General features: G+C 37.7%; 1 protein-coding gene across 1 annotated transcript in view; it reads left to right on the top strand.

Annotated features, from left to right (window-relative positions):
* The first annotated feature begins 15,346 nt into the window (after positions 1-15,346).
* Positions 15,347-24,074, top strand: part of LOC122810771 — a 447,989-nt gene continuing 439,261 nt past the window's right edge. The window contains exon 1 of the mRNA XM_044082332.1: positions 15,347-15,495. The gene's annotated coding sequence lies outside the window, so the exon portion shown is untranslated. The remainder of the gene's footprint in view (positions 15,496-24,074) is intronic.

The raw sequence follows: 24,074 nt of genomic DNA, 5'->3' as shown, positions 1-24,074 counted from the left end.
ACACATACTCCAATGTATAAAAAAAACAAACCAGAAACTAGGTCTGCTATATCGGAACAAAAAATTCCTAACCCCTGAGATTAGATTTACCCTGGGCCAGGCACTCCTCCTCCCCTCCCTCTTATATGCTGCCCCACTTCTTACCAATATCCAGTCCTCCACTATAAACAAACTGCAACAGACTTACCATAAAATAGCCAGATTCATTACTAACTCCCCATTCAACTCACACCACTGCATTTCTTTAAACTCTCTTCAATGGCTTGAACTTCCCCAGTTTCTGCTATCTTATCAATTTCATATGCTACACTCTATTCTTTATAAACCCTCCTTCTGTCCATCTCTATCTTCCTTAGTCTTCATTTACATTCCATCCCGGACCCTCCGTTCTTCTAACCAACAATTACTTAATATCTACCACCCAAAAAGGTCAGTAGGCAAACTACTCTACAAACACTCCCTTGCCCATGCTTGGAACAAACTTCCCCTTGACTTACGTTCAATCTCCCACACCTCACACATTAAAAATGAACTGAAAGCTTATTTTCTCAATTCAAGAACCTGCCCTTGCCATGACCCTACCTAGTCTTCCTTCCCTTTGTACCCTTAAAAGGACCATACTTAGTACCTCATTATACCTCTCTCCAATGTGCCTACTATGCATTTGCACAATTTTATACAAATAAAAAATGTTCATTGTTGATCTATTGAACTATATCAATGTAAAATTGTTACTTAGCTTCTTTTTAATGCAACTTTAAATTTATGCATGTACCCCAACATATGTGAATTGTTTTGCTGTAACTGCTATTATATCAATATTGTTTAAAATTGTACTTGTTTTAAAATGTATTACTGGAGCTTTTGTCCTCGGGTCTCCACTGAAAATGGGCCACAAGCCCAGTTGGACAAACCTGGTTAACAAATGTCAATAAATAAATAAATAAATAAATCCTGACGTCACTCCTTAAAGTCAGTGTATAAGTTCTTAACACTGTTGTCACCCACATGTGCTGTGTTCATGTGTAGATATTGTTTCCTCTTACAAGAGTTTATTCTACATTTCCATTGGAAAGGTTGTATTGAAGACTGATGCTGTCATTTGAATAGATTGTCATTATATAACAGTTGTGGTAAGACACCTCCTCAGGACTGAGGACATGAGATGTTGTAATGCATGGTGTTGCCTAAGTAAGGCATGTGTTCCAATATGGGATTATATCACATTGTACAGAATTGCCATTCTACTGTCAGAGTCACAGCAGCAGGGGACCACAGGTGTGTCTGGGTATACTTAACATCAGGAAATGCTGTCTGACATATAGCAAAACTCTAAGTAATGACAGGAACACGTATTCCTTGATTCACACACTTGATATAATGCTTTCACATAACCACAAATATGACAATTGCCAATTCCCTTATACCATGGCACATTCATTTATCCTATTGTGGTGCTGATTTTCTCAATGTTTAGGCAAGTGTTCGAAGACAACATTGAGTGATGGTAAGTAATTCTGCTTCCCCATGCATTTCAACAGATAATTATGGGCAAATAAAGTAAAGATGATTGACTGACTTTACATACAGCTGTGATGACAGGTCCACAGTCGTGCATGTGATTAATAGTCATATTAGTTGGAGAAGTTATACAGCTTGATGTTCAGTTCTAGCATAGGGCTTCATTTTGTGTGAATGTACTGACATCATCCAACAAACATTACATCACATCAGTCTGATCCCTTGATATGCTTCATGAACACATGTAAACATAGCTTTGGATTTTATGGCAGTAGACATTTGTTTTGCTAGTGTCATGATGGAAGTCCTACTGTGACGTATGCATTGAGTACTGTGGCATCCACAAGCATGTTCCAATTCTTGGCTGGTGGAACACTGACATAGAACTGATCACAATTGTGTGGAAATAAGTATATTTATTTAATTACCAGAGAGCCTTTCTTAATTCACTCATTAATTTCATTTGTCACTGTACTCTTTACTACCTCCTGTAGCAGATGCCAACAATACAAACTCTGGGGAATGCATTGCATTGTAGTGTGATGTTTGTATCTGTTCTTATCTGTTTGCACAATAATAGAAATGCCTTATGCAAGGGTATTATGTATGTCACACTCTGCTCTCACATTTGTAACAACACGCACACCTACACATGGGTTGCATAACTATTAGAATATTGAACTGCATAATTCCCTTCAGGGGTGATCCTCCTCATACATGTGTTAAGTCTGTTTCTGTGGAATAATACACAGGTCAGTGGTAACAGTTATGGAATGGGTTTGATTCTTGCAAAAGGAGATTGTGGCTTCTAAGCCATTCATATTTTACAACATGTTATATTGCCAAAATGCACACAATGCAAATATCCCATAATGTATGTACTGTCCTTGCTAACTGTCACCTCATCTCAGTATGTTAATGACATTCATATGTTATATAATCAACTCTGTTACAATGTTAATTTGAGTAACTGTCACATCCTATAATATCATGTCTGAATTTATTTGTTCAGGAAGTATGACCACCATTAATTATTATGGCATATATATTGCACCATTTTATTTTTACAGAATTGTCTTTGTGACAAAAGGACTTTTACATCAGTTATCTTACTACAGATTGAACATTTCCCTTTACATATTTATGTTTACATCTGTTTGATTTATGTGCACATTGCCCTTTGTATCTTTTCTTGCCTCGTAACCCATGCATTGTAGTGGCCTTTGCTGTTTACCCTCCCCATTTTATTTACTTCTGAATTCATATGTTCGATTTATATTCACATTGCACTCAGTACATGTTCCCTACCTGTCCATACGAGCATGCTTACCAGGTTTGTCCATAGCCAAGCTTGTTTGTTTACTGTCTGTGCTCCTACTGCTCAACATGTTTTGCTAGCTACCAACACTGTTGCTAGCCATGAAACCTTGCTTGTATTCATGTAAGTCTGATAAGCAGCATGCATATGTGATTAACGCAGCTCCACATCACACTAACACATAAACGTGGTGTAGGCTTTATGAATCCCATGATATGTCTAAACTTGATATTCACTGTGCCATTTCAGAATGGCATTATATGTTTGTTTCCTACTGCTCCTTTTATAAATTGTGCTGCTTTGGAACACTCTTCCTTTCCAATTGACTAACACCCCAAAAACTATTTACTTATTTTTGTATGTCAGTCTTTGAAAGAAATCACATGCTGTTTCATTCTGGATGCAGACTGAGAGAGAGCAACAGATGTAAGTTGTAAACAGGCATATCCCATAATTCATCAATCTTGGTCTATGAATGCATACTTTACCAGGCATATGCCATATAATCATACACCATATTTTAATTTAGACAAACCAGCAGCTTGCATAGTGTTGGCTGGGTAAACTGTTGGTGCAGAATAGTTTAGTTATAGCTTGCTTAGATTGCATTGCTTTGAACTTTTTCAACTTAATATTATAACTGCAGCTTGCTGGGTCTTTATTAATGGAGAGGTCAGACCCTTCTCCCAACATCATCATCTCTGCATCACACTGCTGATATCATTCTCTGTAAAATGTACTCTAAAACCTTAGAATTCAGACTGCTGCAGTGGTTCTTTTAAGTACTGTGTCTTCTAGACTGTATAATTAGATTTTTGCACATACATCTCCTTTGCATGACACACCTGATGCCATGCTTTTATAGATGCATTGTGGCTCATGTGCATTCAGACTTATCCTGTGGTGCATGTGCATAATACACTTGTGTGTAGAGTGTTTCACTTCACAGTTGTGTAGTGGAAATATAGCAATAAGACTCTCTTGATTTTGTTTGAGAATGTAAATGGATGTTTGTGTTTCTTTTACCTTCTAGTATTGACCACATTTAGATTCCCATATAGCTGTAAAAGTTATTTTTCCACACACGTCTGCCTTGCATGGTACAGCTGATGTCATCTTTTCAAATATGCAGTGTGGCTCGAATGCAGTCATGATGTGTGCATCCAATACACTAGCATGTAGATTGTTTCAGTTAAGATATGACAGCTAAAAGTTTACTTAAGTGACAGAAGAAACACTTTCTAGTGCTGATGTCTAGAACAGCAGCAAATGTACATGGGGCATGAAATTTTATATAAAGTAAAAATGTATAAACTACCAAATTTTATTTGGTATTTGAAAATATCTGCAGAGGTACCAAAATTCAAATTCTAACTTGTGTCTATATGCAATTCATAAATCAATAATATGCATTAATGTATTATATTTGGTCAAAAAGAAACAGCACATTAGAATAAAACAGCGACAACTGTATTAGAAAGCTGACTAGTGTGCAGTATTTTTAATTTTATGCTAGCATAATAAAGCAGTGTGCTGTTTAGTTGCAGCAGCAAAGTGAAGCAGAAGATAGGAAATGAAATTGGATAATAATTTGTTTATGCTGATGAACAGTACAACTACAAGGTGTCTTAAATCAACTTTGGAAGGAGTGAATCAAATTAAATTACAAGTTTATCTAAATCCACTGTAGGAAGTCATATCCCCCTCAGCCCATGCAGCCTGTGATTTAACAATTGCCGTAAAGAGTCCTTCCTTTGTTTATAAGTGCCTGTGGCAAACCTGTCATTAACAAGGTACATTTAATTCCGTTAAGGCCTACCTCACCTCTAGTTTCAGATAATCTATCTGTACTTGATTTAATTTATGAATCATTGACTCTAATGTAATTCTGAACCTATCCCAAATGAAGCATCCCACTATAGTACATGCATCCACAAAATATACCGCAAATGTCTTAATCAGTCCTAGTGCTTTCACAGAGTTTTTTTTCACATATTATTCTTAACTGAATTTACTGTGATCTAGTTTCCTGGAAAGCACATCAAGCCTTTGTTTTTGCAATAGAAGCAGGGGCAAACTGTAGGTTCCTTCTAATTTGCCACTTTCATGGTCATGTGAGCATATTCCATATTCCTAAAATTTCCTTCTTGTCTGTCGATGATGCTCACCTTCACTGACCAGTTTTCAGTGACTTAAAAATTCATGTCAAATATGAATCTGTGTTTTTCATTAACTTATTCCTCTTTCTTTTAAAATACCTTTTCTGACAGTGGAAGAATAGTTGACTTTTAGTAGACTTCAACTTCTTTCAAGTAGATTGGTATAATTAATAGACTGAATTTATTGATTTCATGAAGACAAGCACTTTTTATTGCCTAGTTTACTTTCTCACTTTGTACTTCAAACATCTTATATTTGATTTTTTTTTTTGAATGCCCATCGACTTGTTGTTTGGTCTCAGTGCTACTGACTTCCAAATCTTTTTCTTGCTCTTTCTGAAAAAGAAGTTGCAAAGGGGATTTCCCACTTTCAGCTCAGTCTTTGCCTACTCTTTAGTTCACCTACTCCCATTCAGGATTTACACTCAGATGCAAGGACAGGCCTCACGAAACTTCAAGGCCAGTGTTCCCCCAAACAGATAAGGGAACACATCAGTGTATAGGTAATGAACATTTTCAAGCCTGTCAGGCGTACCCATACCTAAGGAAACTAGGACTCCTAAGGATTTTCACAGACAGCACCACCGTCATGTCATACGTCAATAAGTGTGTGTGTGGGGGGCAAGTCCTAACAGCCATGCAGATTAGCTATTCTGAATTGGGAACAAGGTATAAAAGCAAATCCATCCCTACAGGCTGTTTACAATCCAACCATGGACAATATTCTTGCTGACTCACTAAGCAGCTCCATGGAAGACCCTCAGAAATGAATGCTAAACAGAGAGGTCTTCCTGGACAGAGACCACAGAGGCGGTATTTATCAAATAGTTTTTTTCTCCTCCTCTCAGAAGAGGCAACTCAAACTCTTTTGCTGCAGTATTCCTTGTCCCCAGCCTTGGAGAATGGATATCATATATATCTGTTGAAAGGGAGTACTTATATGCCTTCCTCTCTAATCCTAAAGGTTCTCATGAAGATCCAAAGGGCCAGAACAAAAATCTTGTTTATGATTCTTTGCTGGCCTAGATAACACTAGTTCCCCCATTTTTATACCTAGCCAGGAGCTATCACTCACTACAAGTTAACCAAGAAAGTGGACTTGTATACATGATAAACTGCCCTCTCATTCATCCCAATTTAGATGTTCTCATCCTGAGTTTTTGGACGATAGAATCTTAATTCATTTCAAACATCAGTATTTTGAGGATGTGTTTCAGGTGCTCCATGATTTGAGAAAACTTACCATTAGAAAATCTTACATCTCCATATTGAAAAGATTTTCAACCTGGTGTCTTAAGAAGAATGAGGCCCTCTTCATGTTAGTGTCCATATTATTTTGTCTTATTTGTGTGTGTTGTGTTACTAAAAAGTGGGATAGCCAATTTCTCCATCAAGGCACACTTATATGCTGTGTCTGTTTGCATGTCATTAAATCTTCCTTGCTTTCCAGATTCAAGGACAATCAGTTTTTTAAAAGGCATCCTTCACCTGAATTTAACTGAGAGAGCTATACCCCCATACCCTTCAATCTCTTAGAGTAAGAAATATGGACAAACTCAAAAATAAAGGGGGACAAATGGCCAAAAATGAGGACAGATTTTAATTATTGCTCGTATAAACTTACAACATTAGTAGAATAACAGGATTTGATCTGACATGCATTTTTCTGGAGGATATGAAGTCTAAAACTCAAATATCTGTCATTATTTAGTGACTTCAATCCTTGATGATTTGCTAAAAAATCACAAATATTATGAGGAACAGACCTATAATATGTGGCAAAAATCTGGATAGTTCAGAGACATGAATCCCCCCTGGATCTCAACTTTGTATTGGAAAAACTCATCCTACCACCTTTTGACCTAGCAGCCTCTGCCTCTTTAAAATTGTTTATCTTTAAAATAGTTTTGCTCATCATCCTCACTTCTGTTATTATAGTTTTTGAGATTCAAGCCCTTATGGACATCCATAAGAATAGTGCTTCCCTAAGGGCTAATCCCTTTTTCATGCCCAAGGTGGTTAACAATTTGTCAGTCAACCAGACATTCATTTGCGTACCTTCTTTCCAAATCCAGAAAACAGGGTTGAGAGACTTCTCCACTCCCTGGATATGAACAGATAGCATAGATTCAACCTAGATAAGTCAAAAGACTTCAGGAAAACAGACCATCTCTTTGGCTCATTTAAGATGGGCAAATTGGACAACCCCATTTTCAATTAAAAATCTTGAAATGTATCTCAAAATCTACTTATGTTGTTCATATCACAGTAAGTCACTTCTTTCACCTGTGAAGGATTATTTCACCAGAGGAGTCTCCTTCTCTTGTTCCTTCTTCAAAACAATTGACTCCAGGTCTGTTCTAGAAGCATCCACTTGGTCTTCTGTTCACATGTTTACAGAACACTGTAGAGTACATACATTTTCCATATTAAATACTTATTTTCCCAGATACATCCTGCTAGGGTTGGAGAACAGCTCCCCTGTCTCCAGTCCATCCACTCTTGTTAAGGTAAAAAAAGCTTTCAAATGATTCACCTTTTTTCACAAAAAGACCTGTATGATGGACACTATGAACTCAAGATCCTGTCTTCTTGAGGTACAAGAATCATACTATTTTATACATTTTTTTCATTTAAATCAACATCATTCTATCAATTACAAAACTGCCACTAACCAATTAGAAGTGAACACTACAGTATTAATTTTGCTAACTAAGATCTCCTAACTGATTGTTTATGACAATCCATTTTAGGCACAAGTTTCATATTCCATGGTAGAACTTTCTACTCAGAACAAACTTATACTTTTCTCACCCTGTCAGCCCTTGTTAATATTAGGCAAGAAGCAAGCTAACAGATACACACTGAAGGACACCTGAAATTCATTCTGCTATGAAAGCATATTAGAAATGAAATGTACGCACTAACATGTTTCCCTTCTCTGTACTTCTCACCCTTCACACTCTCTACCACTTTTAGCTATGTGAATCACCATCAGTAATGAAATACTGCAACAGTGGTCTAAGTAAGGACGCACAACAGTTATGTAAGAACTTACCATACCAGCAGATATCCTACTGATCACTGTTACAGTATTGCATCCTTACCTGCTTCCCAATTCTGTTTTTTATGGCTTTTCCCACCTTGTGGACTGATGGTTGAGCAGTTCCCCTCCATCCTCTTATCTGAACTTGTATCTTATGGCTCTAGATATTTTGAGGATCTTACTCTCCTCTTATGTACCCCTACTCTCACAGGCTGAGGTCATACACCGAACTATGATAATATGGAAGGTTTTGGTTTTGGTATGCTGGCTAGATGTCAGGCTACCGTGGTGAGTTAACCTTTGGAATAGTGCAACAGTGATCAGTAGGACATCTATTATTATGGTAAGTTATTACACAAATGTACTTTACATGTGCAAAGAAATCTTGTTTCACCTCTAAAATTCAAACCTAGGATTCGGAAAGTGATACGATGAGCAGTAAGCTCTACCATAACTGGCCAACCCTCATGTCACCACTATGTGCTTCAGAGATAGACCCACTGCATTACCTTTCCATAGTTGGAAGAATCCCTGCAGTGAGCTGTCCCAGCCAGTTGAACTGTATGATAAGGAGGCATTCTAACTATGTGCTCTACCCTGGAAATGCTTGTTGCAAGTGATTTACTATACAAGTGAGTCAGAGGATTACATATCTGCATAAATAAGCATAGCCTGCCATGATAATTAACAAGGCCAAAAGACAGCAGTCACCCGTTAACTGGAAATTTAGTGGCAGGAGTGTGTTTGTGTGTGTGTGTGTGTGTGTGTGTGTGTGTGTGTGTGTGTGTGTGTGTGTGTGTGTGTGTGTGTGTGTTTGGGAGAGTGATTAGTGGAGTGTCTGTACCAACGCAATGCATTGGCCACCATGGGTAATTACTGCCAAAACATGCTTTTTACCACATTCTTACATTCATAGACATGCACATCAGGCAATAATGAGATATTTCTAATTGCAGCTAAACATGTCTCTAAATTGCATTTTCCACAATCGTGTAATTTGACCTGCCCGCAGTGCATACTTTACATGGCTTCTGCACAATCTTTTTGAATCCCAATAAGCTTATCCAAATGTAAGCTGCAAAGTTTGAAAGTAAACAAAAGGTAACAAAGCAAAAAAGGTTCATTTTTTTGAAATAATCAAACATCTTTAAAAATGTTTGTCTGAAGCCTGAAATAAGAGTTCGATCATCAGTTTCATATTTATTTATTTATTTAAAATAATTATATTTTTATTTCTCATGTTTTAAAACTTTCATCAGTGTTATAATGTAGAAGTAAAGTCTATTCTATAACAGGACTGGCTACATTTTAAATGTTGAATTAAATGCAGAAATGTTGCATTTATTAAAATAAGCTTGACAAAGAGATCAACAATTGTTTTCTATTTGAGATATAAAGTCAAATTGACATTTTCCCTCTTAATAATGTAGAGAATGAAAAAAATCTCTACTGATATGATTTCATATTTCTATTGTCAAACCAAGACTGGTTCTAGATTTGAGATTTGGGAAACACAACAGACAATTTTGACCAAATTCTGGGCTCCAGAGTTGCTTCTAGTTTTTCTATGAATGGACCACTTACTTTATTAGTTCTTTACCATTTCCAGCTGTTGGGAATCATTCAGAATCCTTTCTTGTAATATGGCACAGCATTAAATATCACAAATCCTGTAATGCAGCACAGTCCAGGCTGCTTACTTGTACTGAAAACCAGGATGGACCAAACATTATAAAAAAGGTGTGAGTAGTAAATTATTGCTTCCATATTACTGGCAGCAATCTCACCATGGAACTGTAGGAAATGGAACTGCTCTTCACATAATCAACATCGCAAGAAAGGTAAGGAAGTGTTCGTGAGGATACACATGTCAATAGGTGCATCAATGTGCCTTATAGCTGCATTTCAAGCACCGTCAGCAGACAAAAGAGGACCAGTACAGTTAATATCCTGTGTCATCAAGAAAATGAGGAAGAAAGGGGGTGGCAGAATAGACAGAAAAAGGTATCAGCAGAGAAAAACGCAAAAGGATAACATGGAGCAGGGCTTGTTTTGTGGGAAAGATGCCTTATACATATAATATATATGTGTGTGTGTGTGTGTGTGTGTGTGTGTGTGTGTGTGTGTGTGTGTGTGTGTGTGTGTGTGTGTGTATGAATTATGTGCAAGTTGTTGAAAGACAACTTGTCAAGTTGAATGCTAAAAATAAAGGTGGTAATCTGATCAAAATCAGATGATTGAACATATCAACTTTTTTTCTGTTTGAGATCGCAGTACAGTGGGGATCAGGAAATGTTTCCTTTCCCCACTGTACTGCGATCTTGGAGTTTGTGCATATAATTAGGAGTGTGTTGGGAGTAGAGAAGTGTAGCCCTGGCAAACCAATTGTTTTGAAGTGTTTTTTTTTTTTGATCAGTTGGTGATTGACAAGTCTATATATGTATATATAATCTGGCCATCCCTTCTAGAGTCAAATACATTATGAGGTTTAAGAACACCAGCTTAAATAAACTCTGCAATAAGAAATAAATGTTTCTTAAATCATACAACAAATCTAAAATTCCTCATTTTAAAGATTGCACTAAAAGCTACTTTCAGGGCTAGTAAGTCAAGTCATGAACTTAATCAAGGATAATTACAAGTCATCCTTTAGTTATATTAGGAGACAAAAAACAACACTCAGCAGAGTATCCAAAATGACACTACCATGGAGATACAATAGACATAACAAGTAAACTAACACACAGTTTGAATGCAGACATTGCCTTGCATCAGTTATCTTTATTCCACAAATTCCTAAAGCTCTCATATCTGTTAATATCACAAAAGGACTTTGACCAAAGTGATTTTAGGAGGGGTATGTGGGGAGTCAGAGAAGATGGTAACAGTACAGATTGAATTAGTTGCTGCACTAATTTTATAGTTGACTAACATTTCCTAGTGGTGAGTTTGAGTGGTGTACTGCAATTGCACAAATGTTGATTTCCTTAGGAAGGCGTCATGTTCAGTGATTTTGTTGTTTAGGTTCCTGCCATTCCACAATGCTGCTCTGATATTATCCAAATTTAAATTTGCTATATTGCAATGCCTGCCATATCACGTCTGTGCCTAAGAAAGGCACTAGGGGAGAAGCAAATGTTTTAGCCAGTATCAAATTACTGAAACATGTTTCCATTGTAGAGACAACACTCCCTCTACTCCAGGGCACAATGCCTATCATGCATTAAGATCCATTGACTACTGAAGTGTCTATGCATAGTTTCTGTTTGTCAAGTATGCACTCTGTTTTATGTGTGCAAGAAAAATAGAAAGTTGTTGGCTATCCCTGGCAAAGTGGGTAGGGTCTTTTTCTGTTGTCTATTTTATCCTGTGCAAACACACACACACACACAAACACATACACACACGCACACACGCACACACACACGCACACACGCACACACACACACACACACACACGCACACACGCACACACACACGCACACACGCACACACACACACACACACACACACACACACACACACTCTGAAGTCCCCTGAACTGACACCAATTTGCTAACCAATTTGTGAAGCCAGTTACTTTACCCTTTAATTCAAGTGTCATTCTTGAGGGTGAAATGCTGTTCAATGCTACGGGCTTGCTTTCTTCTCTAAAAAGAGCTGAAGTCACCAAGAAGAAGAAAGCCAAAAAGACATCTCAAGACTTATGTATTAAGACTCCAAACACCATAAAATGCAATCGGTTTGATTCTGAACAGTGATACAAAATAACCAGCTATGTCAAAGGTATGTCATATAGACTCACTATGCAAATAGTGATCATTTAACCAAGACAAATCCAAGGCAGAAGGTCGCGAGCAGCAACTATATTCTGGTGAAGTTCCCATAAGGGTCAAAAGTGATTAATTTATTTGTTTTGGTTGTAATTGGTTTACCAAATAAAATAGTTGCCGCTCGTGACCTTCTCCATTGGATTTGTCTTGGTTTTGGAGCCTTTTGGATTTTGTGTTTTACTAATGATCGTTTAACCTAGATCGGTTAGGGAACATGGGTATAACATGGCTAGGCTTGTAAAGGCCCTAGGGTCTAGTATCCTCCTATGAGCATATGGCCCTATGCTATTAGCAGCATGAAAAGGCAACTATGCTTTTAACAAGGACAACATTTTTCAGAGTGCTATCTTTTTTTATAAAAGATTTGCTGAAGATATTTTTATCTTGTGTAGTTCTAATAGTGATGATTTGTGCAAAATTGTAGAATACTTAAGCAAAACAACACATTTTTATTAAAACTCAAGATATCCTATTCTAATAATAACATTAGCTTCCCAGATATCAGGTTAGTAAATATGCCAGATGGCCAATTAGGTGTGACTGTATTTAGGAAAGAGACAAGCGTAAATACACTTCTACATTGGACTAGTATGCATCCCACATTTTAAAAAATATTGTCAAGGGACAGATGTTGCGCTATTCTACATTACTTACTAGTGATGAACAAGTATCTGAATAATTAGATCACTTAGTACATGAATTTTCTGAAGGGGGATATGACATTACCCAAACAGACAATGAATGCCTACTGTCCATAGGAGCACAGTCATCTCTGGCTAAGCCCTTGTTTTCCTTAACGAGTCTAACCATGCTAACAACTTTAGGTTAAGATTTACCACAAAATGTAATAGATATACAGAGGATGTAAAGAAAATTATTTCCAAACAGTGGCATACTCTACAATCATTAGATTTGCCAGCAGGAATTAATGAACAATGTCCTGCTTTTTGGCTATAAAAGAGGATGTAATTTAATACAACTATTATGTTATAAGGAGCAGGATGCTACAATCATCAATAGATTTAGTCAGAAGAAAGGAACGTCTGCATGTGGAAAGTGCAAATTTTGAAAAACATATTTTATGCACTAATAATTTTACACAACCAGTTGCTGGTGATGTATATAAAAGTAACAGCTATGTAGATTGTGACTCTACTAATATAGCATATATAGCTCTTTGTCGAGTGTGCACTGTGTTTTATGTGGGCAAGACAGATAGAAAGCTCAAAGAGTGTATCTGTGAGCAGCTTTCTTGCATAAAATTCCAAATAAATACCAATGAATTATGTAAACACATATTGGAGTCAGATTCCAAACATGTTTTTGTTAATGGCACCTACATTGGTATAAGTAAGTAAGAGAGATTCAGACATATGTAACAGGACTGAATATGTGGAGTATAGGTGGATTACTGCTCTAAGAGGTGACGCGCGACCAGGATTAAATGACGCATCTAGCTTAAAACCTATACCAAAATGTAGGCAGCAGTTGTAGTGTGGCTTTATATATGCACAATCAATGAATTTATAGCTGAGAATTGGATACTTAATGCAATCTAAATATAATCAATTATGTTTTAATATTCTATGTTTTTATTGTATATCTGCTTACTTAACTCTAACCAATAAGGTTTGACACTGAGCAGCAAGTGATTCTCTCTGTATATATTTAACTCTTTTTGAACAACTTCAGCAAAAGGTTGTTTGAGCTAGGTGATTATTTTGTATCACTGTTTGGAATTAAGCTGGTTGAATTTTATAGCATTTTATGATGTTTGGAGTCTTAATACATTGGTCTTGAGTTATTTTTTGGTTTCTTCTCCTTGGTGACTTGAGCTCTTTCTGGACTGACTTGTCTGTGGACTTCCAAGGTATGGAGTATCCTTTCTTCCTCAATTTTGGATTCAGAAAACAAAACAGGGAGCTGGATAATTTGGTTTAATGTAAACTCTGATAGCACAGTAGACAGACAGAAGAAGAATTGGTTCTCAAAAAGACCCTGTCCCTGTGGAAAATAAGGTAGGGTTTACTCACCACAACAGCTTGCAACTCAGGTACTTTTCCTGTAGAGGTCAGAGCAACCTTCCCTGACCAGTTCATTATATATTTTATCTTTAAAGTCGCATAGCCACATTTAAGGGTGCAACATATTCTTTTTGTGCAACTTTAAATTTGTAAACCTTTTTCACATTTGTTTGACCTTGGGGTTGGAAGATATAATTTGTCAGGATCTGGAGGACACATTCTCCTTCCACCATATGAGGGTGCAGAGCATTTCTCCAACATAAATGTTTGGTTATTCAAATGCATCTTTGAAAAATCAGCCCGTTGATTGCTTTGTATTATTCCAGGCTCTCCTTCTTAGACTTTTCATTTTCCCTTCTATTTGTAGTTTTATTTTGTCATTCAGCTCCCTGATTTAGCATCTTTGGCTTTGGACATTCAGTAGGGAAGTAATAAGTTTATAATTGCATGAGTTCTTTTGTTATTCATATTTGTAGCTCTTTTATAAGAACTTCTAAGTGTCCAAGCATCTTTATTTTTAGTAGTGTCTTATGCCTTGCGCATAACTGATGCAAAACTTGAAAAGCAACACAGCCATTTTCCAATTAAGTTGTACATGTATAGTTTTTGACCTAGCTCTGTAGTACAGAGGAATAAAGCTCAAAGTGTGACTTAGACATCAAAATTCAAGTAGCAGTCAGCACAGTACAGGAGTTGCCAGGGGGAATTTGAATGAATGACTAATGGTGGCTCATCCCTCCTTAGTGGTGTGTGTGTGTGTGTGTGGGGGTATGTGCATGTAGTCTTAACTTCTGCATGACTGGCATGAAAGGGTTTATGTATCTCAGTAGGCAGCATGCAGCAGACATGCATGCTCACCAAGCTGTACATTGCAGACGAACCATATGTGAGATGTACATAAAAACATGCATGCATTTGGCGTAATGGTTAAGGACTTTATCTCATAAAGACAAAGTGCAAGAATTGATTCTGATCTTGGGTTCTTGGCTAGGCTTAAAATGATCCTTCAGGGCAGTTAGCCTAGTATTCACTTATATATATATATATATATATATATATATATATATATATATATATGCAAGTCAATGGAAAGTATCCACATGCCATGAGGGTGTCAGCTCCAGTGACCTACCCGAATAGGTGATGCTAAGGTTAACTTTTAGTGGAAGATCTAAGACCTTAATGGGGTGATGTGCAGTGCAGTAACCAGGTTCATATTTGGAACAAGATAGAGAGGAAGCTGCTTGATGGTCACCATACATGATTGAAAAATGTTCTATTTCTTTGATGTACATGCAAACACATTTTCTTAATAGAAAAGTATCATAAACTAGCTTTTTTTAGTGTAAAGTATTGACATAATAGCACAGGTTGCCTTAGTGAGAACCATTTTGACTTTGCATTTTCCTGTTTGATATAGTGTTTTTTTTTCTTTGAAATGCAGATGCTGATGAGTGCACCACAAAGGGAATCTGTGGTAATTTTTCAGTATGTATCAACACAGAAGGAAGTTACAGATGCACATGTCAGCAAGGATTCCAGTTGAAGTCTGGAAAGGATAATTTCACTGATGTAGCCACTTCTGGGTGTGTAGGTAAGGGCATTATAGTAGTTGTAATGGTAGACCACCTGTTTAAGGACAATGATTTATAATTCTGTAAATTTATACATCTGATTTGTTTATTCCAGTTCATGGTTGCATGGGATCTGGAGCCATTCTTAGCATAATGAAGATACATTGCAGTGAAACAAAATCCTGAATAGGATGTCAGTCAGTTACAGGTCTCCCACGCATGCATACTCATGCTCTCCCATAACATACACACCTTCAAGCAGTTCCAGTTCACCTGCTCAAATCTCTGTGACATTGAAAAAAAAAACTGCTGCAGCCAGAAGAAAAGACAAATAGGCAAAAAAGATGTGCAGACTCCAAACAGAAGGCTTCCCAGACTCAAACTAAACTGATGAACCAGGTGCTATGAGGCAATACCATTAACTGTTGTCCTGGACTTATACTAATTACTTATTTACTCAGGAAATATGAAGGGTTTTCAGACTTATACTAGTTAGTTATTTGCTGTGGTTATATCAAGGTTCATCACACATATACTTCTATCTGCTTTTAACTGTTTATTAAAACTTGAAAAGAGACCACAGCTCTGTCTCTTGTGAGTCACTGTTGTGTTCTTAAACACCACTGCCTTTCTAATTGCCTGCCTCTTATGTTAATTTAACCATATATCTCCTTCCCTCTCTCTCCTTTCACTGGCTGGTGTGAGTAAGCACAAGATTATCATTTTGTGAAATCACCCCCCCCCCTTCAACTATTTAAATTTATTGGCCATCCTAGTGTATTCCATAGTGCCAGAATACAAAAGTTCCCACCCCCTTTCAATCTATTTTACTCTTTTAAAAATAGTGGCTCTCCACTAAAACTTAACTTTCTAGACAGCTAAAACTTAAGTTACCCACTTTCATATCTAACTGCTTAGTGCACACTGCAGTGTTTAGGATAAACCATTTTTTTTCATCCTACCTTTAAGCATCTATTGCCAGACCACCAGTTATTGGAGAGCCCACATTCTGCCTCTCAGTAGTCATGTTAGGATTAGTGCTTTTGTTTTCTCCTGGCAAGAGGAGTGCAGGGACATTATTTCCTGGAGACTGATGATCACCAGAAAGCCTAAAAACTGCTTTATAGGTGACAGCTTGGAATCTATATTTATATTCTGATCCTGGTGAGAGAAGGAGCAGAGTGCATTGCTTCATCACTGTTTCTGGTTGGAGAGTGAGTGTCTGTACTTACCATACCTGATTTGTCTAGTTGCTATTCAAGGCCTATGAAAGGCTAAGAAGGCTACAAGCCTTCAGAACCTTGCATCATCTGGGACAACACTGTGGATCACCAAACAGGTTGTGTCCTGCTTCTCATCTGCTTCTCATCTTCAGATTGGTGCTAACATTTTGATTCTGCTGAGGAAAGAAGCAAAGGAGCATTGTATCCCAACAGAGTGAAGCTGTAGTGAGACCAGCATTAGTAGTAGTCAGGCAGTTTTGATTCATGTGACTCCCCTCTTTTCATCATTCTTGACAAGCTAATTCTTTGTTTTCAGTAAGTACTGCTTAATTTGTTTCTAACTTCAGAATATCTACCTAAATACTTACATCCTTAAATTTTCAAGGTCTATGTATTTGTTTCCCTTCAAGTGTTTGTTAGTGCTCTGTACAGATTCATACACTTTGAGTAACATTTTTTCTGTAAAAGCACATTTGAAATTTTTCCAATACCTACTTGCACACAGGACAGCTAGATTGCAGTGGCAAGCACTGTCCACAAAGTTGCAAACAGGATACTCCTGACAGTGATTGATATTCTCACTCCAACTGTCTAGTCAATAAAAAAGGGTCTGTTGCCATGGATATAAACTATCCCACTGTCTCTGTTACCAGCTTGGTGGATATGGGCATTCTAAGGCAATGTAGAAATTGCCTCATGTTTACTGACAGCCAGTCAATTCTCAAGCAAACTGATATGGTATGTGAGAGTTGTATTTACACAATGTCACTGGAGGCAAAGCTCTCACATAAAACTACTCCTAATGTCAATAAGGTTGTCAGTAGCACACACGCTGCACCAATCACACACAATTCAAAGCAGACATATAGACTCACATATGCTGAGGCACTTACATGTAACCTTCCTAAAGCACAGAGACCTCCTGGAAAAAGTACACATAACAAATACCCTCGGCAGCCCCAAATGCAGTCTTTCAAAACAGCACCCACATCAACACATAAGAGCTACATCTCATGGAACCTCTAACTCTAAGCTCATAAGGCAAGTCACCACAAAATCCAACATTCTAGTCATTGGAGACTCCATCGTGAGACAGTCTGATGTCCCTCTCACCAGGCTAAGTAAGGAGAAAGTTACGGTCTGTTGATTATCAGGAGCTAGGATCTACCACATTACGTATGCACTCAAGTCACTGGACCACAATTACCAATATGACTCAGTCATAGTCCATGTGGGAGTCAATGACCTTATACGTACCTCCCTAGACTATATGAAGAGAGACATCATGAAGCTCTGGGCTCGTGTGAGCCTAGCACTGAGCAAAATTTTACCTTATTCAAGGATGATGCCACAATACGAACAAAAGATGATTGACTTTAATAACTGGCTTGGTTTCTGGTGTCATTCTAAGGGGGTGCAATATTTGTCAGCATGGAAGGAGATGGTCAACACACTACGCTGCTTTGCCAGGGATGTTCTGCACCTCTCCCTTCTAGGCTTTCGAATATTAGCTAAAACATTGTCTTCCCTCCACAGTGCCTTTTTAGGCAATGCCAAATTTTAAGTACTTCCAACATAGCAAATCAAAACCAAGAAAATATAAAGGTATTACTGTTCAATGCTAGGAGTCTAAACAAAAAACTCCACTCCCTAGAAGCTCTTGTTACCCTAGAGAATGCTGATATCTGTGTGGTCACTGAGGCATAGCTTAAAGCCACGGAGAGCACACCAACAGTGCAAGGTTATAATGCCTTCCACACATTTAGGCCAGCTACTTTACAGGCAGGGATAAAAAGTGGAGGTGTCTCTATTTACATCAAAAATAAATATACTTCAAGGCTGGTCAAACAGGACAATGCACTTGAACTGCTCCATGTTCAAATCACCATAGGTAAAATCCAATACCACTTCTTTGCAAGTTATAGGTCTCCCTCTATGACCCAGGAAACCCATACCATGTATTTAAACTTATTAAAAACACTAACCATCCAACCCAATACCATATTCATGGGTGACTTTAATTACTCCAGTATTAACTGGGAATCCTGTATGACATCAAAAGTACATGCACAGAGTTTCCTGGATTTTGTAAACACAAACTCCCTGCACCAGATAGTCAGTACACCAACCAGGGGTGCAGCCATACTGGATCTGCTCCTCACTAATATGGGAGACTGTTGCACACCCCCCTACTGTAATGCCTTCCCTGGTAAGGTCAGACCACAAAATGGTCTTGTTTGAAGTAAAAATAAAACCTGGACCCCCAGCTAAACCTGGAATATTCTGGAACTATTCTAAAGCTAACCTCCTGGTATTAACTGAGAACCTGGAAAAATGTCAAGCCCCCATAAACCCTGAGAACACTTCTGCCTATGCAGACCTGTTCAAAGAAACCCTGTGCAAGCATGTTAATAACTGCATAAAGGCAGCTGTACTTACCAGGAAGAAGTACAGAAATAACTCAAAAAACAAGCAACCCTGGTGGAATCACAAAATCAATTGGCTGTATAACTGGAGGAAGAAAATCATGGCAAAAATTAGGAGGTGCAGCACCCAGCAGGATAAAAGCACTGTCATCAAACTAAACAAAAAGCTCAGAGAACAAATAAATTCTACCAAAGCCAAATTTGAGGTAAGTTTGGCCTCCCAGGCCTAGGACAACCACAAAGTATTCTTTAGCTATGTACGCAACCGAAAAGGCAGTACACAATTGTCTGCAGAGCCCATTGTAAATGGAGCCACTTATACTGAACAAGAAGATATAGTAAACCTCCTGGCTGATAAATTCATCTCCAACTTTACTCCTCTCTCCCTCTCAACCTTCCGTCAGGAAATATCATCAAATATAACTCCCCCCACTATCATTAGGAAAGAAGTCCTTAATGCTCTCTTGAAGACCAAGAACACTGCATCAGTGGGTCCAGACAGTATCCCAGGATGCCTTCTAAACAGCATAAACATGACCTATCAGGGCCTCTGGAATTACTATTTAACTGTAGTCTCCAGTCAGGCTTCATGTCTCATGACTGGAAAAGGGCAACAGTCATCCCTCTGCACAAAGGAGGGCCATCTATGGACCCTGGAAACTACAGACCCATAAGTCTCACTAGTCATATATGTAAAGCCATGGAAAGAGTTATCATGGAGATAATCGATAGAGATATAGTAAACCTCCAGATATGGGACCCAACCCAGTTTGGTTTTGTCAAAGGCAGATCATGCCGAATCAAACTAGTGATTTCTTTGAAAAGGTCAACAAAGCAATGGATGAGGGCAAAATCATTCACACTGCCTACCTTGACCTGGCCAAGGACTTTGACACAATACCCCACTCGGGCATTGTTGACAAACTCAAGGGGTTAGGTAAAAACCCATATGTCACCCAGTGGGTAGCCAACTGGCTCACAGACAGGACCCAAGAAGTTAGAATTGGGGAGTCCACATTTACAAAGAAGCCAGTAACAAGTGGAGTCCCTCAGGTATCAGTCCTTGGATTGTTCCTTTTTGGCATTTACCTCTCAGAAGTCAAGGCCAATGTCAGTGGTCTCTGGCTGACTAAATTTGCAGATGATTGCAAATTAGGAGTTGTCAATGAATCTCACACTGACACAGATGTTCTCCAGGTGGGGCTGACACAGACAAAAAACTGGTGGCAGAGTCATGAATTAAAACTAAATGCAAGGAAAGGTATAATAGTGTCCTTTGGGAAGTCATCCGTCCCTGGTAACTATCATATTGACAACACAGCCTTCAGTGTTGACCCAGTAGTCAGGGACTTAGGGACACACATAGATAGTAATCTGGCCTTTGATCATGACATGTCTGCAGTAGTGAGGAAATAATTCTGTATTGCACAACTTATAAACAAATGTATGGCATCCAAGTCCAAGAAGTCATTGTTTCACCATATTCTGCATTCATCAGACCTATCATTGAGTACAGTGCCCCCTTTGGTATGTACCTAACCAGGCATAGCCAACAATTGGAATGTCCACAGAGTTTCCTCACTAAAATAATACAGGGCATAAGTAATATGTCCTATGCAGACCGCCTCAAGGCCTTAACCCTGTATTCTGTCTCCTACAGGCTTTTGAGGGGATATGTATGCCTGGCATACAGGGCATTATCAGATCCCACTCTGATGAACCTCCTGCATATCCACACAACAAATAGCACCAGAATTACCCATTCTAAAGACTTAAACCTTGCCTGTGATATAAATAGCACCTTCTGGAGAGATAGGTATGTATCCCAGAGACTTTCCTGTCTATGGAACAGGCTCTCCATCCATGTGAACAGAGTTCCTCCATAACCCAGTTCAAGTGCAACTTGGACAATTGAATGAGAAACCAGAAATTCATCCCTGGTTTGGCACCTATGTGTCTAATGGACACGGGTAACCTGTAAATGGTTCATCTTCCAGGCCCATGCTTACACTTACCAAGGGTATCAGAACTTGTCAGAGATATGGGATGCATGGATAGGCTTAAAAAGGTTCTTGTGGTCATTAGCCTAGTAAACACCTATGAACTAGTCAGATGTCCACTCTGGCAATATCAAAGTAGCACTGTTGAATGCCTTTATTCTTTGCAGAAAAATCTCTGAACTTGAGGCCTTCCTTAGCATTGAATGCATCAGCATTTGTGCAGTAACAGAATCCTGGTTTCTCAGTAGTGATAACTATGTTATCAAGTGTTCATATCAATTGACAGCTGCAGATGATTATATGTATTTATTTGTTGTATCTCACCACTTTCTGCTTAATACAGACTTGAAAATTGTTCAAGTTGTAGTTGCACTCAGTAAAATTAATTATCATATTATAACCAATTACAGAACCCCATCTATCACCCCTGTCAAGCATGAAGAATAACATAACCAGTTAGAAAAAATAACCACTGAACCAAATTCTTTTCTTATGTGTGACTTCACCTATGCAGATATAAAATGGTAAATATTTGTTATCAACAGCAAGCATGCCCAGCAGTTTCTGGACTTTGTAAATGCCAATATACATGATCATATTGTTTCCATCTACCCGATATGTTGGTCATCTCATTCTTTTCCTCAAATGTTTTCCTCAATTGTAGCTCTACACTTGTTACCACTCCTTAGTCACATGTGATCATTTTGTGAGTTTCTACCTGAACATGTGGTTTCCATCCCCTAGTAACACCCATATAATAAAGTATAATTCCACAATCAGTTGGATACTACTGACTGATGTTATGGATAATCACAAATAGTATACTTCTTCAGCAAACCTTTTATTAGATGCTGCTGCCTCCTACTCTCAGTATTGCTCCCTGCTGGATAGAAATATGAAGGTACATGTTATAGTTTAATTAGTCTAATGTAAGAATAATGGCAAGTTTGAAGCTAAACTCCTAAGGCAGAAATATCACATCAGCAGACAGTATAAGAAAAAAATCTATCTGAATCTATTATATAGCTATAAATATATATGTGTACATATATGTATATACATATATATATATATATATATATATATATATATATATATATATATATATATATATATATATATATATATATATATATGTATATATCATTGGCGGCTGGTGACTTCAAATTAGAAGACAGATGAATGGGAGGGGCCAATGATAATGGGTTGTGGCCAACTAGAAAGGGGTGAAGCTATGTTCAAAACCACAACAACTGGAACTTTAATTAAATATGCTGCCCTGGGTGCCAAATTGTCATTACGAGAGTCCAGTCAAGACAAAATGAAGTGTAGAAGAAAAAATATTTCAATGCATTGGCTACATGACAGCTTATTTAATATCTAAATGGAAACACAAAGGTTGTGAGGCATGAAAAAATAAATTACTTTTTAAATACATTACTGGAATGTCAGTCAAAATCAAGTATTAAAAAAAACAAGCAGCACTCAACTCAAACCACTTCTCCTTGTGGTGCAATTCCAATTATAATTTATATTCAGCTTTGTAAAATTACCAAGTAACATGCTGAAAGTAGCAATCTCTGTGATGCCCCCACTTATAAAAATGCTTCTTATCCAAAAATACCTGCTGCCTGACAACAACTATCTAATTGTTTCATGGGGAAAACATGATCAAAGTAAAACATGAACAGCAAACAAGAAACAAGCTCAAATAAATTGCTTAAAGGATTACTGCACATGTTATGGACCACACATGATAGATTGGCATTCTGTTTAGCTTACATGTAAAGCCTGCAAAGATGACTGCAAGTCTCCAACAAATGTAATGAGCTTCTTAAAATACTGTAATCATGTCCTTTATTACGAATACTGTCATATGCATTTCAATACCTAAGGCTTATACGTTATCTAGTTATGTAAATATTCTTTGCATGGCAACAACAAAAAAGGCTTTCAACGTTGGTAATTCTTTAACAGTATGCTTATTAAAGCTTACTTGCATCTTACAATCTCTGACAAGCCTACCTGATGGTCATTAAAGCACTGCTACTTAAACACAGAGCAACAGGGCACTGCGACAGCATGCATTTTCTGAAGAAGCATAAATCAACAGTATAAAAATATGACAGAAAACTAGAACATTCTGCAAAATCAAGGGCAGATGAAAAGCCACTGCCATACTTGTGTCTACCTTGGATGGGGGAATACTCCGCACACTTACACTGCATAACTGCTCCTTGCCTTGCTTGGACACATCCAGAGCAACTACATGGTGGAGTGGGGTGCAACAAGTATGTCACAATTTGAAATGTCTCTGGCTGACGGTGATGGCTCTGACACTCATACCTCTTAATCTCAGAGCAAAAAATCTGGACAAAGCCATACATAGAAGTGGGACACAGGCCCAAAAATAAGGACAATTTTTAAATATTGCTCTTATAAACTTGGAAAGATAATAGAATAGTAATAGGTCTTGCATTAGTATGAATTTTCTGAAGGGTATGAAATCTGAAACTCAAATGTCTGCCATTATTTTTCTAACTTTAGTCATTAATGATTTGCCACTAATTTGCCAGAAAACCACAATTTTATGAAAAATGGAACAGAAATGTGATGCAAAAATATAAAATTGCCACACAATACAGCTGGGAACCTGTCAAATAAGAGAGACCTTTTTAATATTAGTACTGCTAACTTGAGCAACTGACAAAATTAGAGAATGTACATGCATTTCTGAAATAAAAGTAATATATAACTCTGATAGGTTCATAGATTAATACTAAGCTAACTGCCCTTGCGAGCCATTTTAAGCCTAGCCAATTATCCCTTGTGAGACTCAATCCCTGCACTTTGTGTTTGTAAGGCAACCACCTTAACTATTAGCCACTCTCCCAACTCATTATAGTTATTCATAATTGTAAACCCTCCACATTTTCTTCCAAAATTGGGG

Source organism: Protopterus annectens, chromosome 9.part0, assembly GCF_019279795.1.
Source record: "Protopterus annectens isolate FY-2018-M chromosome 9.part0, PAN1.0, whole genome shotgun sequence".
Classification (NCBI taxonomy): domain Eukaryota; kingdom Metazoa; phylum Chordata; order Ceratodontiformes; family Protopteridae; genus Protopterus; species Protopterus annectens.
Note: the sequence above shows the minus strand (reverse complement) of the source record. Positions and strands in the feature narration are given on the sequence as shown.